Below are 12,320 nucleotides of genomic sequence, written 5' to 3' on the forward strand. Positions count from 1 at the left end.
TTCATTTTTTTTTTTTACATGATTTCACTTCTGCAATAATCTGCAGATTGTCTTCTTTAAAAAGAGATCAACCTTAGGTCTGTATTCAAAAGCGTTTATGAATTATAATTACAATTAAAGTTTGAATAGTGCACTTTCACGTCTATGTTCAAAAGGGGGGGGGGTTACTCGCATGACAAGCGCGTATGCGAACGACGTCAGAAGGCTATACGTCCACAGAACGTCCATGTCCGCGATGCAACGATTAATTTCGACACCCCTAATGTAGACCTCATCATCCTCAATAATATTAACCATTCCACCCTAACTTCCCCACGACTGCTGTCAGACACAGAGATCTCTCATGTTGTCAGGCACACTAATGCTCCGTCCTCTCTTAAGAGGCCTTTAAAAAAGCCAAGCGTGATGCTGACACACGGCACAGTGAAAAAAAAGTCTAAAAGGCCTGTTCCTGGCAGCTCTGTCCAAATCAACTGTTGATTACAGAGAAAACTGGCAATTCACTGGTGGCTTCTGTCAAAACGCAGACACTTGGTGTCTGCAAGAGTCTTTTCTGTGGGAGGACACAGCACTTGGTGTCGTGATCTTTTGTTCAGTTCTCTGGCCGTGCAGTGCCTGTGACTTGAAGTTGTTTTGCATTTTAAAAGTAGAAACATTTTAACGGCTTTATTTTTAGCCCAAGTGGCAGAATATCCCTTTGCATTCGCAGGTCATCCAGGCTGAATTCACCTTTCCTCACAGGATGGTCTTATCTCATCAGTAACCCTTTGTTATCTTACCTGGATCACACCTGTCCCTTTGTTCTGCAATGGAAAGCTGGGGGAGTAAATGACTTCTAACAGATGCTTCAGGTAAGCAGACCTGCCGGAGCCAGTGTGGGCCTTCACACCCAAATGTTTAACACTCACACAAAGCCAAAATCCTCCACAGTACTGCTCTTCGGTTTTAGAGACTATCAGGGAGCACATGGTCATTGTCCCAATAAAACGCCCTATCTCCATTTTCCATCTCAAATGCAAACTTTACCTATTGTAAAATTTCACTCATACTTAACCAGAGCTCTGTATAACACAATCTCCCTCTCTCATGAAAGGGTGTTATTAAGATAAAATAATATGTTAAAAGATTATAAAGTGACACTGGCATTATTTAAATAGTGAGAGATAAAGAGTACAATGGTGCCTCACACCGTGTCCTATCCAGGTGCAAAGTTTGCAGTGACACGTAATTTGTCTGTCCACACTGAAAGCAAAAATGCTACGTGGCACAATAATAGCCCATTAGAACATATTTGATATTTAGTCAACAGTTTGCATCTGGTTAAGGTCTGGTTAGGGCACAGTGTTAAACCTGATTTCTTGCGACATGTCTTTTTTCTATTCTCTCTGAAGGCAAAGTGTTTGCTCAACATGCCACAATTACTCCCAATGGTAACGTGTTTAATGTGCAGCTATTTTAATTTTTGGACCAATCAGAATTTGCTGTGGGCGGGGCAAATCAGTGTTGTAGAATTGGCCCACTTTCAATTTATTACTTGAAGTTTAAAATGAATTGGTCACATGGCACAGGAAGTTACATTTCTATCTATCTATCTATCCGTCCGTCCGTCCGTCTGTCTGTCAGCAAGGCCTATAAACCTTCAAACTGCAAGACTTTTTAAACTTTTTGTTATTAAATTAGTTAAATGAATTTAATTCAGTGTTACTTAATTTTATTTATATGTCCATGCATTTTAAAACTGTTCTGCAACATGCTTGGTATTATGATTCAACACATGAATTGAAGTGAAAAGTGATATCTTGGATCATTTTTAAATGAGTCGTTTCTATTGACAACAGCCTGTATATGCCGTCAATATAACTTCTAGTCAAATTTTTGCCAAAATAAACAATTGCTCACAAAACACCACAATTAAGAGCACTTGTGCTGCTGACTTGTATGGAAAACATACATCTCTCTTTGACCTTTACTGCTGTGCCTGAGGCCACACAGCAGCATCAGCCACCTGCAGTGTGTGTGTGTGTGTGTGTGTGTGTGTGTGTGTGATACCTGTGACCCTAAACCCGACTCCCTATTTCTCAATCTCATCAGATCACATCAGCAGCTCTTTTTTTCAGCTTGATATCTATTTGCCCTTGCCCTCCTCCATGCTCTCCATCATCACGTTGCCCTCGCGCTCTCAGTCTCTCTTCCTCCCTCTCTCTTTTTCTCTCACTCCCTCATTCTGTTTGTGTCCTCTGACCACCTGACACCTTTTCAGATCCTGTTGGCAGACAGCACACGCTTCACCTGGCAGCGGAATTCAGTGATCCAGCCCTATCGATGGTAGATAAATCAATGTTATCTCTTTTTCCCATGCCTCCGTTTCCATTGATTTCTCTCTGTTACCTTGCAGTTTGTGAAGACTCGAACCTCGCTCAATTAAACTGCCTTACTTCGCCAAACGAACAAACTGAAACATAAGGCTGAGGACAAGATGAGGAGGGAAAGATCAAGGAAGAGAGTAAAAGAAGGTTGCTTCAGTTCAGATTTAATTCCTCAATGCAGCATAAATGTCAAGTGAGCAGTTTTTCCAAATCACAGATGGGACATTTTGCCATTGTGCATCTCAGAAGCTGGTGAGTCATATAAATGCTATTTACTGAGACAACCTTCCTGTATAGTAAAATCTCATCAATCAGAGAACAGAGAGTTGTAGGTTTATTTCACCCATACACATGCACTGATAGTTTCCTTAACCACAAATAATAGATAATAAAAGAGACCAGGGCTAGTTGTCACACTTTTTAATCTGCACTGAATATAAATTTAGTTCTGTACTCCCTAGTGAAACACTTAGCACTAACATGCTAAGTATACTACAAATGCATTTACATATTTATGTACTTAATAAAAATGCCCTGCAATTGTATTATTGGTATACTAAACTGGTATACTTAAAGTCTGCTAAAGTAGAACAACTGATGTACTTTTTGCACTTTTATTGTGTGGAAGTAGTGCTGAAGTCCAACTAAAGATATACTGAAGTATATTTGATTGTGCTAAAATGGAACTATTGCAAGTATACGTCAGGTACACTTTAAATATCTTGCATTTAAAGATCAATATTATTCAAAGATCATACAGTCCTCATCAATAATGATGTTAAAACACATTTTAGGCTTTAATTTGGAAAGTAAAAAGACTGAACACGTATTGACAAGTAGTGAGGCATGTTGTCTTAGTAGAACCTGACAAAGGAAAAGTTCACCAAAAATGAAAATTTGCTAAAATGTACTCACCCTCAGGCCATCCAAGATGTAGATGAGCTTCTTTCTTCATCAGAACAGATTTGCAGAAAATCCACTAGTAATCCACATGACTCCCAGTCTATCGACTGACGTCTGGAACAGATTTGCAGAAATTCTGCATTACATCACTTGCTCACCAATATATCCTCTGCAGTGAATGGGTGCCGTCAGAATGAGAGTCCAAACAGCTGATAAAAACATCACAATAATCCACTAGTAATCCACATGACTCCCAGTCTATCGACTGACGTCTTGTGAAGTGAAAAGCTGTGTTTGTAAGAAACAAATCTATTATTAAAGTGTTTTAACTTTAAAACTTTATCCATAATAATGCTTCCTCCAGTAAAAAAAGTCTATCCCCTGTTGTCATCTCACATCAAAATCCACCTAGAACTGTTTTGGACTGTTCTCACTTGCTGATCTGTGCATATTTCTCTTCAGACCAGATGACTTTTTCACTGGAGAAATCAATATTATGGATAGAAGACTCATATTTTAAAGCAACGATTTGAAGTTAAAAACATATTAATGACAGATTTGCTTATTACAAAAGCACAGCTTTGCACTTCACTAGACATTAATTGATGTATTGGAGTCATGTTGTAGATTGTTGTGATGGTTTCATCTCATTCTGACGGCACCCATTCACTGCAGAGGATCCATTGGTGAGCAAGTGATGTAATGCTACATTTCTCCAAATCTGTTCTGATGAAGAAACAAAGTCATCTACATTTTGGGTGGCCTGAAAGTAGAGTAAATTTTCAGCAAATTTTTCATTTATTGGGTGAACTATTTCTTTAAACAGGCTTTTTAAGCAAAACTGAAACAGCAAAACAATCACTAAACTTGAAACAACAAAGATGGAAAATGGTACAGTTCAAAAATAGCAAACCATTTTTTGGCAAACAATAATCAGTAATCAATAAATTGTTTTAAATTACTATATGAAACAACTTTCCCCATTTATGAACTTCTGACAACTAGCCCAAATATCCTCCATTACTGCAAATCATATGATTTGTCTAACAATGAGCTTTGGGTGTATTCGGTGTATTCAAGCATTTTAACTGACACAACAATCAGTTTTTGTAAAGGCTAGAAAATAAACCGTTTTTAAGCATTTTGGTTGTTTTCAAGAGTGAAGTTTCACTGAAGAAAACAAACCCCTTTTCTTGTTATGTTCTCGTTAAAACTCAGCCTTTTAGCAACCCCCATATCAATATTACTATTCACTGATTCAAAACTAAAAGATTTTCACACTGACCTGACATGGATGTCTGCTGGGCTGATTTGAGATGTGAAAGGCATGAGAAGGCATTAGTCAGAGCTGCAGTCTGCTGTCAGAATTCTTCCTTAGGCCGTCAGCTTCTCCCCATAAGATCACCCTATAGGATCTAGCCTTCTCTGATGTTTTCAATGTCAAACAGTCAGAATTACTGAAGCTTAAGAAGAGGTTAAATTGCTTTGAAAGAGATAGATGGTCTACTCTTTTATGGAATAGAATAGAATAGAATAGAATAGAATAGCTTCTTTGAGTTTTAGTGTGTATGATTAAAACTAAACAGTGTCTAATGTTGTCTTTCAATCCCACACTTTCCTACCATGCAATCTCATCTCTTTGAGGACAATCCATCGGTAATCAATTGAGCTCCATCTATGACATGCGTGTGGGAGAGCATTTTATCTGTTGATTTCATAAGCAGATGACTCGACTAACATTCCGCACATGTTTGCTCAAGTTTGATTAGAGTGGACGCAATTTGCAATAAAGATTGAACGCGAGCAGTCTGGCTGCATGAGTGCGCATAGAAGCGATGAATTATGTATGCGCGAGACAAAACAAATGTGTCAAATGTCATATTACACTGGATAATTTCCCACTGGCAGAAAAGCAGCATTTTAAACTGAGAAAAGGCTGCAAGCGTGTAAGTCACAGAGTTACAGAAAACTGCATAAATCATATTCAACTCAGCTAATGACCAAACTTGCAACCAATCACCGTATTATTATGTGATTTGATTACTTTTTTTAGTAGCTTCACAATATTAAAAGGAAGGTCGACGACATAGCAAGTAAAATAATACAACCTTAATGGGTTGAAGGTTTATGAGTTTAAGGATATTTACAAGGATGTTGATCTTCTGTATGTACAGTGTTGGCAAGTTACTAAATTATGTAATTTAATTACAAAATAAATGTAATTGTAATCAGTTACAGTTATTGAGAAAAAATGTGTAGGCCTAGTTAAATTACAGTTACTTATGAAAATGTTAACGATTACAAAGGGGGTTACGTCTGATTTTTTACACACACCCACATACAGATTTAATTGATTTCTTTCATAAATTGCAGAGACTTTTCTATATGAGAGACCAATGTTTCAGGAGTTTGGGACACAGAATAGGACACACGCTTATACGATAATGGCTTTATTTCCTATTTGGGTTTATGTATTATATGCTTTGTTTTTTAAGATGAACTGTTTTTTCCCAAGCCATTGTTAGATGCCAGTGTTTCCTGTCATAGTTATGCGAATATTTAATTTCAAAATCAGTACACTCTTAAAAATAAAGGTGCTTCACGATGCCATAGAAGAACCTTTTTGTCTAAATGGTTCCATAAAGAACCTTTAACATCTGAAGAACCTTCCTGTTTGACAAAAGGTTCTTTGTGGCGATTATAAAAATTATAATTCTTCAGATTATAAAAAGTTAAGAAAGAAATGGTTCTTTAAATAACCTTTGACTGAATGGTTCTTTTTGGAACCAAAAAGGGTTCTTCTATGGCATTGCTGTGAAGAACCTTTTGAAGCACCTTTATTATTAAGAGTGTAGCTGCTAAACTATTTCTTGTTATGGTTTTAAACCTATATTTAACCTCAGAATGATTTCAAAGTAAGTCTAATTTTGTGGTGGCTGTGCTTTAAAATTAAATTATTATGATCTTAATTCAAGAGATAAAGGATTTTGAAAGTCTGACAGTAATCAGTTTTGAGTAGGCCTACTACTGTAAGCTTAACACTGCCTGGTTTACAGGTTTGAAAATGATTAACAGTTGAAAACAGTAGAAATTTAAAAAAGTAATCAAATGTAATCAGTTAGGCTACACTACTTTTTAATAAAGTAACTGAAATAGTTACACTACTTATTGCATTTTAGATTTACATTACATTACATTTATATTTAGTCATTTAGCAGATGCTTTTATCCAAAACGACTTACAAATGAGGACAACGGAAGCAATCAAAACTAACAAAAGAGCAATGATATGCAAGTGCTATAACAAGTCTCAGTTAGCTTAACGCAGTACACGTAGCAAGTTTTTTTTTTTTATATAATAAATAAAAAGAAAACAGATAGAATGGAAAAAGAATAGAGCAGGTTAGTGTTAGAGGCAAGAGCAAGGCACCGAAGCCCCAACTGCTCCCCGGGCGCCGCAGCATAAATGGCTGCCCACTGCTCCGGGTGTGTGTTCACGGTGTGTGTGTGTTCACTGCTGTGTGTGTGCACTTAGGATGGGTTAAATGCAGAGCACTTATTCCTAGTATGGGTCACCATACTTGGCCACGTCACATCACTTTAAATAAAAAGAAAACAAATAGATAGAATACAAAAAGATTTGGAAAGCTAGTGTTAGTTTTTTTATATAAAGAAAACAAGCAGTAAATTAATAGAGTGCAAGTCTAAAAGGGACAAGTTTTTTTTTGTGTGTAAAGAATAGAATTAGAATAGAGAGTGCTAGAGTTAGAGGGTCAAATAAAGATGGAAGAGATGTGTTTTTAGCCGATTCTTGAAGATAGGGTAACTTGTAATCTGTAACCTATTACATTTCCAAAGTAACCTTCCCAACACTGTGTATATATATGCCAATAAATAGTTCATCTTTTATTTGTTAGTTATTGGCTGCTGCGGGGGCCTGTAACCTTTGTTAACGCCGTCCCCACAGTTTCACAAGATCAACGTCCAGTCCCTGAGCGTTCATAATAAACGTGCTTTCTAATATGACGTTTGGACGCTGACAGCGTCACCGTGGTAACAGCCCTCAATTACCCATGATTGGCCGACCCGAGGGAATATTTAAATTAACCCTGTGCGCTGATTGGCTGGTGGGCGGTCTTTGGAGGCGCGAGAGTCTGCACCGTTCCGGGTTTTTGTCAGTCTCAGCTGCGCGGCGCAGGGGTGAGGCGCGGTACCTCTGAGCGTATCACAGAGACGCGGAATACAGACAATTTACTGATTTAAGTTGATTCATTCTAGCTTGATATTACCATGAACAAGAGCTGCAACCTTTGGAGTCCTTCAGAGGAATAATTAAACGGACAGCGGAGTTGAAATCGCGACGGAAGGTTTGGGGATGAAGAGAACCGCTGGAAGTGAACGGTGATTTCTCTTCTCGAGGATTAAACGGCGTATATTAAATTCCTGCACCTGCTCTCCTGTTAAAGGAATATTGCCTTAAACACAACCAGGGCTTTCTAGTATATGCCGAGGATAAAACATTCCTCTTGATTGTATACGCCAAAGTCTGTTCGCTCTTCGGATTTAAGGACATTTGCGAATCGCAGTTTGTTTAATTGGCAAAGCACTTATTTATCTATCTATCGGATTCGTGTCAGCAGAATAAGCTGTCGTTTTTACTGGAGTTTGCAATTTCCTACTAAGCCTTACTCGGAGATTATTCCAGTAAGTAAACGCGTAAAAATTCTGACCGACGACGGAATCTTTTACGGTAACGTTAGTTCAAAACGCAGTTAACGGAGCGCAATTGAAAAACGGCATTTTTTGGAAACAGCTCCTCACTTTGATCCTCCGTCTCCTATTTAACGAAAAACAGATCGGGTTCATTAAAAAAAAGAAGAGATCTTAAAAGGATCAACGATCCTGCAGAAGAAGCTGTTTTGGATGACTTCTTTCTTCTTCTTCTTTTTTACGCGTGTGAAGAACGCAAATAAAAGGAAATCAACTTATAATAATTCAACTGAATATACCAGGGATTATACATTTTTTGCCATTTCATCTAAGGACAGAATGAGATATTGATTTTTTTCTCTCTCTCATCATTTCCCCCTCGTCTGTTCTTGTCCTTTCCTGTTATCGCCAACCTGCATGGAACTCTAGTCAGCACCACAGAGCGATTTATGGTAAATAAATTCTCCCCTATTCATTATTTCAGCCTTAATTGATCTTTTAATAAAAATATACATGCTTGTTTTTCCAATAATTAAGCAGGTTTTATGTATGCATCATAATTTAACGCTCCTCGAGACGTAGTAGGCTACAATACAGTAGATTAAAAGAAAAATAATGTTCTTTTGAAATGTATAGTTATAAAATATTGTATTGGCCTTAAATAACAGCTATGGTTCATAGCAGGTTACCACAGTTTTATCACGGAAACAATAACCAAAGTTACTAGCTACTGTGGTTATCATAGTGATTCTTTTGTTATGGTAATGTAGCTACATTGTTGCGCGCACTTTGAGCGTTATATTATGAAAGAAGTGTATGCTGTAGTAAAATCCCAATTATGCAAAATGAAAGGTAACAGAATCGCCTTTGCCTGGATGGTGATTTATAGCAATGATTAGCTTCATTTGAATAAAGCTTCGCTTCTGTCGCCATAAAATATCGTTAAGTGGTATCGGGTGGCGTCTTTTTGGGTCCCTGACAGAACATACAACCTTTGTTTCACGGTTTTACCTGTAAGAAATAAAGGAAGTGCAGTAAATGGAGGTGTCGGGCGCTGAATGGCCCCAGGACGCGCTTTGATGTGCACCCGGGGTGTTTAAAGAGTGCGCTGACAGGATGAATGCTCTCAAAGCATAAAATCTGGTTACAACTCGATGGCAGGCGAGATAATCTGAATATAAAGGTGCGAAACTCTTTGCCAGCTGCTCCTCGTCTTAGTTTCAGCACAGACTGTGTGTCAATGATTTCCTTTATGACTTAATAATCGCTAACTACTGAATTTAAATAGCAGTGCGGCTGGAGCTCTACTGGGCTGGTTATCTCAGTTGTGTCCTTGAGCAAGGCACTTAACCCCAGGTTGCCTCAGGAGGACTGACCCTATATATGAAAAGTAAGATGTTTTGGGTAAAAGCTTCAGCAAAGTAGTTTTACGAGTGGCTCATGGCAAGATGTGAAAGGTTTGATTGATTAAATGCTTTGTGTGTTCAAGGCCCGTTTGGACGGTGGGCTTGGTCGTCAGCAGGCTTTTCATGTGAAACTATTATCCCAGCACTCAGATGTCAGCTGTTCTTTCTCCATGCACTGTTTGCAGTTTCCAAGAACTGATGTTTTGCATGTGCTATCTCTATGAAATCTAATCAGTGAATGCTTGAATACTGGCTAAAGTTCAGCCTGGGTTTTATTTAGCCGTTAAGGCAGGTTAGTTGGCCCGAACAAATGTTGTGGTTTTTAATTTATTTCCAGAGACTTTAACCCGCGATATCTACAGTCTTTCAGAGATTAAAAAGGATAGTTAAACTCTTAAAAATAAAAGTTCCATAAGGGTTTTTTGTAGAGGTGCAGTAGAAGAACCATTATGGGTTCCTCATAGAACTTTTCTGTGAACAGTTCTTAAAAGAATCATTTTTGTAATATTTTCCACTATAAAGCTTCCATGGATGATAAAGGTTCTTCATGGCACTGTTGATGTTAATAAAGAACCTTTATTTTTAAGAGCGTTAACAAACTTTCCCCTCAGGGCCGGCTCCACAGGAGGCCCCTGGGTGGGTTTGACCAACTTAATCATGAGCTTGGCCCACCCGGAAGGTCCTATGGCACACCTTAAGGGTGTGTTCACACTTGTAGTTTGGTTCATTTGGTCCGGACCAAAAAGGAAAATTATACATTTGGTCCTGGTCTGCTTAGCGTTCACATTGGCATTTTTGACAGCGAACCTAAAGACAACGAATCTAAAGGCATAGTGATACGTTCACAACCTGATTGGTCGGCTTGAATGACGTATATATCGTGACGGAACTCACCGAACACCCCAAACAAAAGGTGCGTTAGACTTAAAGCGGCGCTGCGGGTGTATGATATCAAAGCACCCATTAACCGATCGGTCTGATCAACGCCGCTTTAAGTCGAACACACCTAATGCCGTCTGCTGGACTAAGCGCGCTCATTCTTGCGTGTACATATAATTTTATTTTCACTAGCTGCAAACTCACAAGGAGCTCATAAAAGGCACTTTACCTCATCGTTGCTCCACGTTTGCCCTCCGCTCATTTTGTGTTGGTTACACCGCGTTGTCAAATCATGTCGCATAGCGTCACATCTTGTCATTACTTCCTGTTTTTGGTTCATTTAGAAGTATTTGGTCCGAGTTGCGTTCATATATCATTCGAACTGCACCAGAGTTCGTTTGGAAGCGGACCGAGACCCACCTTTTTAGCGGTCTCGGTCCGCTTGTTTGGTGCGCACCAGGGTTTGGAACGCATCCTACATCTTTAGATGTTGCTGTATCGTTCTTGAACAATCAATATCTGATGCAAAACAGCCTCAACTTAGGCATATTATTAATTCATTCTTAAAAGTAGCTCAAGTAGTTAAACGTAGCAAAATAAGTAGCTGGTAAAAAAAACATTATATTTAGACTAGCGCGAGCATGCATATTGATTGTCTGTCAGTCAGGAAAGAGAGTTTTATTCTCCCCCCATACATCACAATTTGAGTCTCGCGAGGCCCCCCGTCATTTCTCCGCTGCTCTGACTAATGCGATTGGCCCCCTGCTCCACGGTGGACGTTCCACTCTGCAAGTCATCACTCCAGAGGCTTAGGGCTCTGGCTCTTAGCTCGGCTCCAGCATGTGGCCTTCCTCAGGGCCTGGCAGCCTCATTACCCCAGCAGAGTCCCTCACTCTGAGGGCTGCGACTCCCTCCACCCGTGGAGACAGCACCTGTCAAGGAGCATGGTCACCACTCTATTGAATAAAACATTCAGTGATGTATGAGTGGAAAGGTTCACCTCCGGGGGCCAGAGTTGCCTCATTTCCTACTCCTGCTGCACATCCGTGACCCGCTGAGCAAATTGGCCCGGTATTAGCTCTGTGGCTCGATCTCACCTAAACAAATAGAGCTTCCAGCATAATGCTAATCTCAACTGAGCCAAGCGTGCGTGGGGGAGAGGGGGAGATAGCTGGTGGTGATATGGTACGGTCTAATATTTAGGTCACTGAATGGCCTTAGCATTGTTTCTCATTTTTCATAGCTTATTTCATTTTTCCTTTTTGTCACTTTTTCGTTTTTGTTGACTTTTTCCACATCTGACTCTATCTAGGGATGTTCATTTCGGTTATTTTTCCTAACCGACGCTCGTTAACCGATTATTAACCATTAACCGACAAGATTATTTTAAATTTGAATTTAATTAAATTAGAAAGGATACGTGTCTGTGACCCGTTAAAAAATACTAACATTTGTTTCCTGGGGATTCATTTTACATGTGCAAAAAGCAGCAAACAACAGAACATGAGGATTCACATGGCCATCATATCACATCACGCATAGCAGAAGTAGTTGCTTCCACTGTTAGAAGGAAAAAATTCAAGTGATTGCGCCGGCGCCGCATGCACGCACGCACACAGTTAAAGCATTACTGCCTTGACAATACAGCCTGTTCATTATCATAATAAAATACAGTCAGTCAAACATATGGAAAAAACACACTGCTCAGTTTAAATATGTAGTACAATCTGTGCCGTTAAGCGTTATCACCGTACCGCCGTGATGTTACGCAAACCATTTTGTTTTACGTGGATATTGGAACACGAGTGAAGTATGCTACATAATAAATAATATTTTGGCATTCAAATACATCGCGAATACGGAAACATTTGATTTTGTGTCGAATGAGAGACGCAGCGTTGGTTTCGGTTTCGTTTTAGACTAAATGAATTCGTTTTGGCTTGTCGTTTAGCTATAGCTTCTTATATTTTTAATTCTTGTTCTTTTCTAAATACTGTTAATTGAAAGGATTTGTTGTGGAGTGAGGGGAACTAAAATAGCCTAGCTATGTTTACAGT

The 12,320-nt window shown here is 39.0% G+C and overlaps 1 protein-coding gene across 2 annotated transcripts in view; it reads left to right on the forward strand.

Moving 5' to 3' along the window:
- The first annotated feature begins 7,451 nt into the window (after positions 1 to 7,451).
- LOC107654618 (protein FAM222A-like) overlaps positions 7,452 to 12,320 on the forward strand; it is a 66,457-nt gene continuing 61,588 nt past the window's right edge. The window contains exons 1-2 of one of the 2 annotated variants that reach the window (XM_016441775.1): positions 7,452 to 7,669; positions 8,408 to 8,430. The gene's annotated coding sequence lies outside the window, so the exon portion shown is untranslated. Of the gene's footprint in view, positions 8,431 to 12,320 lie in introns of both variants that reach the window. The other variant, XM_016441774.1, reaches the window with a different exon arrangement.

This window comes from Sinocyclocheilus anshuiensis, unplaced genomic scaffold (assembly GCF_001515605.1).
Source record: "Sinocyclocheilus anshuiensis isolate Anshui unplaced genomic scaffold, SAMN03320099.WGS_v1.1 scaffold799, whole genome shotgun sequence".
In the NCBI taxonomy this organism is placed as follows: Eukaryota; Metazoa; Chordata; class Actinopteri; order Cypriniformes; family Cyprinidae; genus Sinocyclocheilus; species Sinocyclocheilus anshuiensis.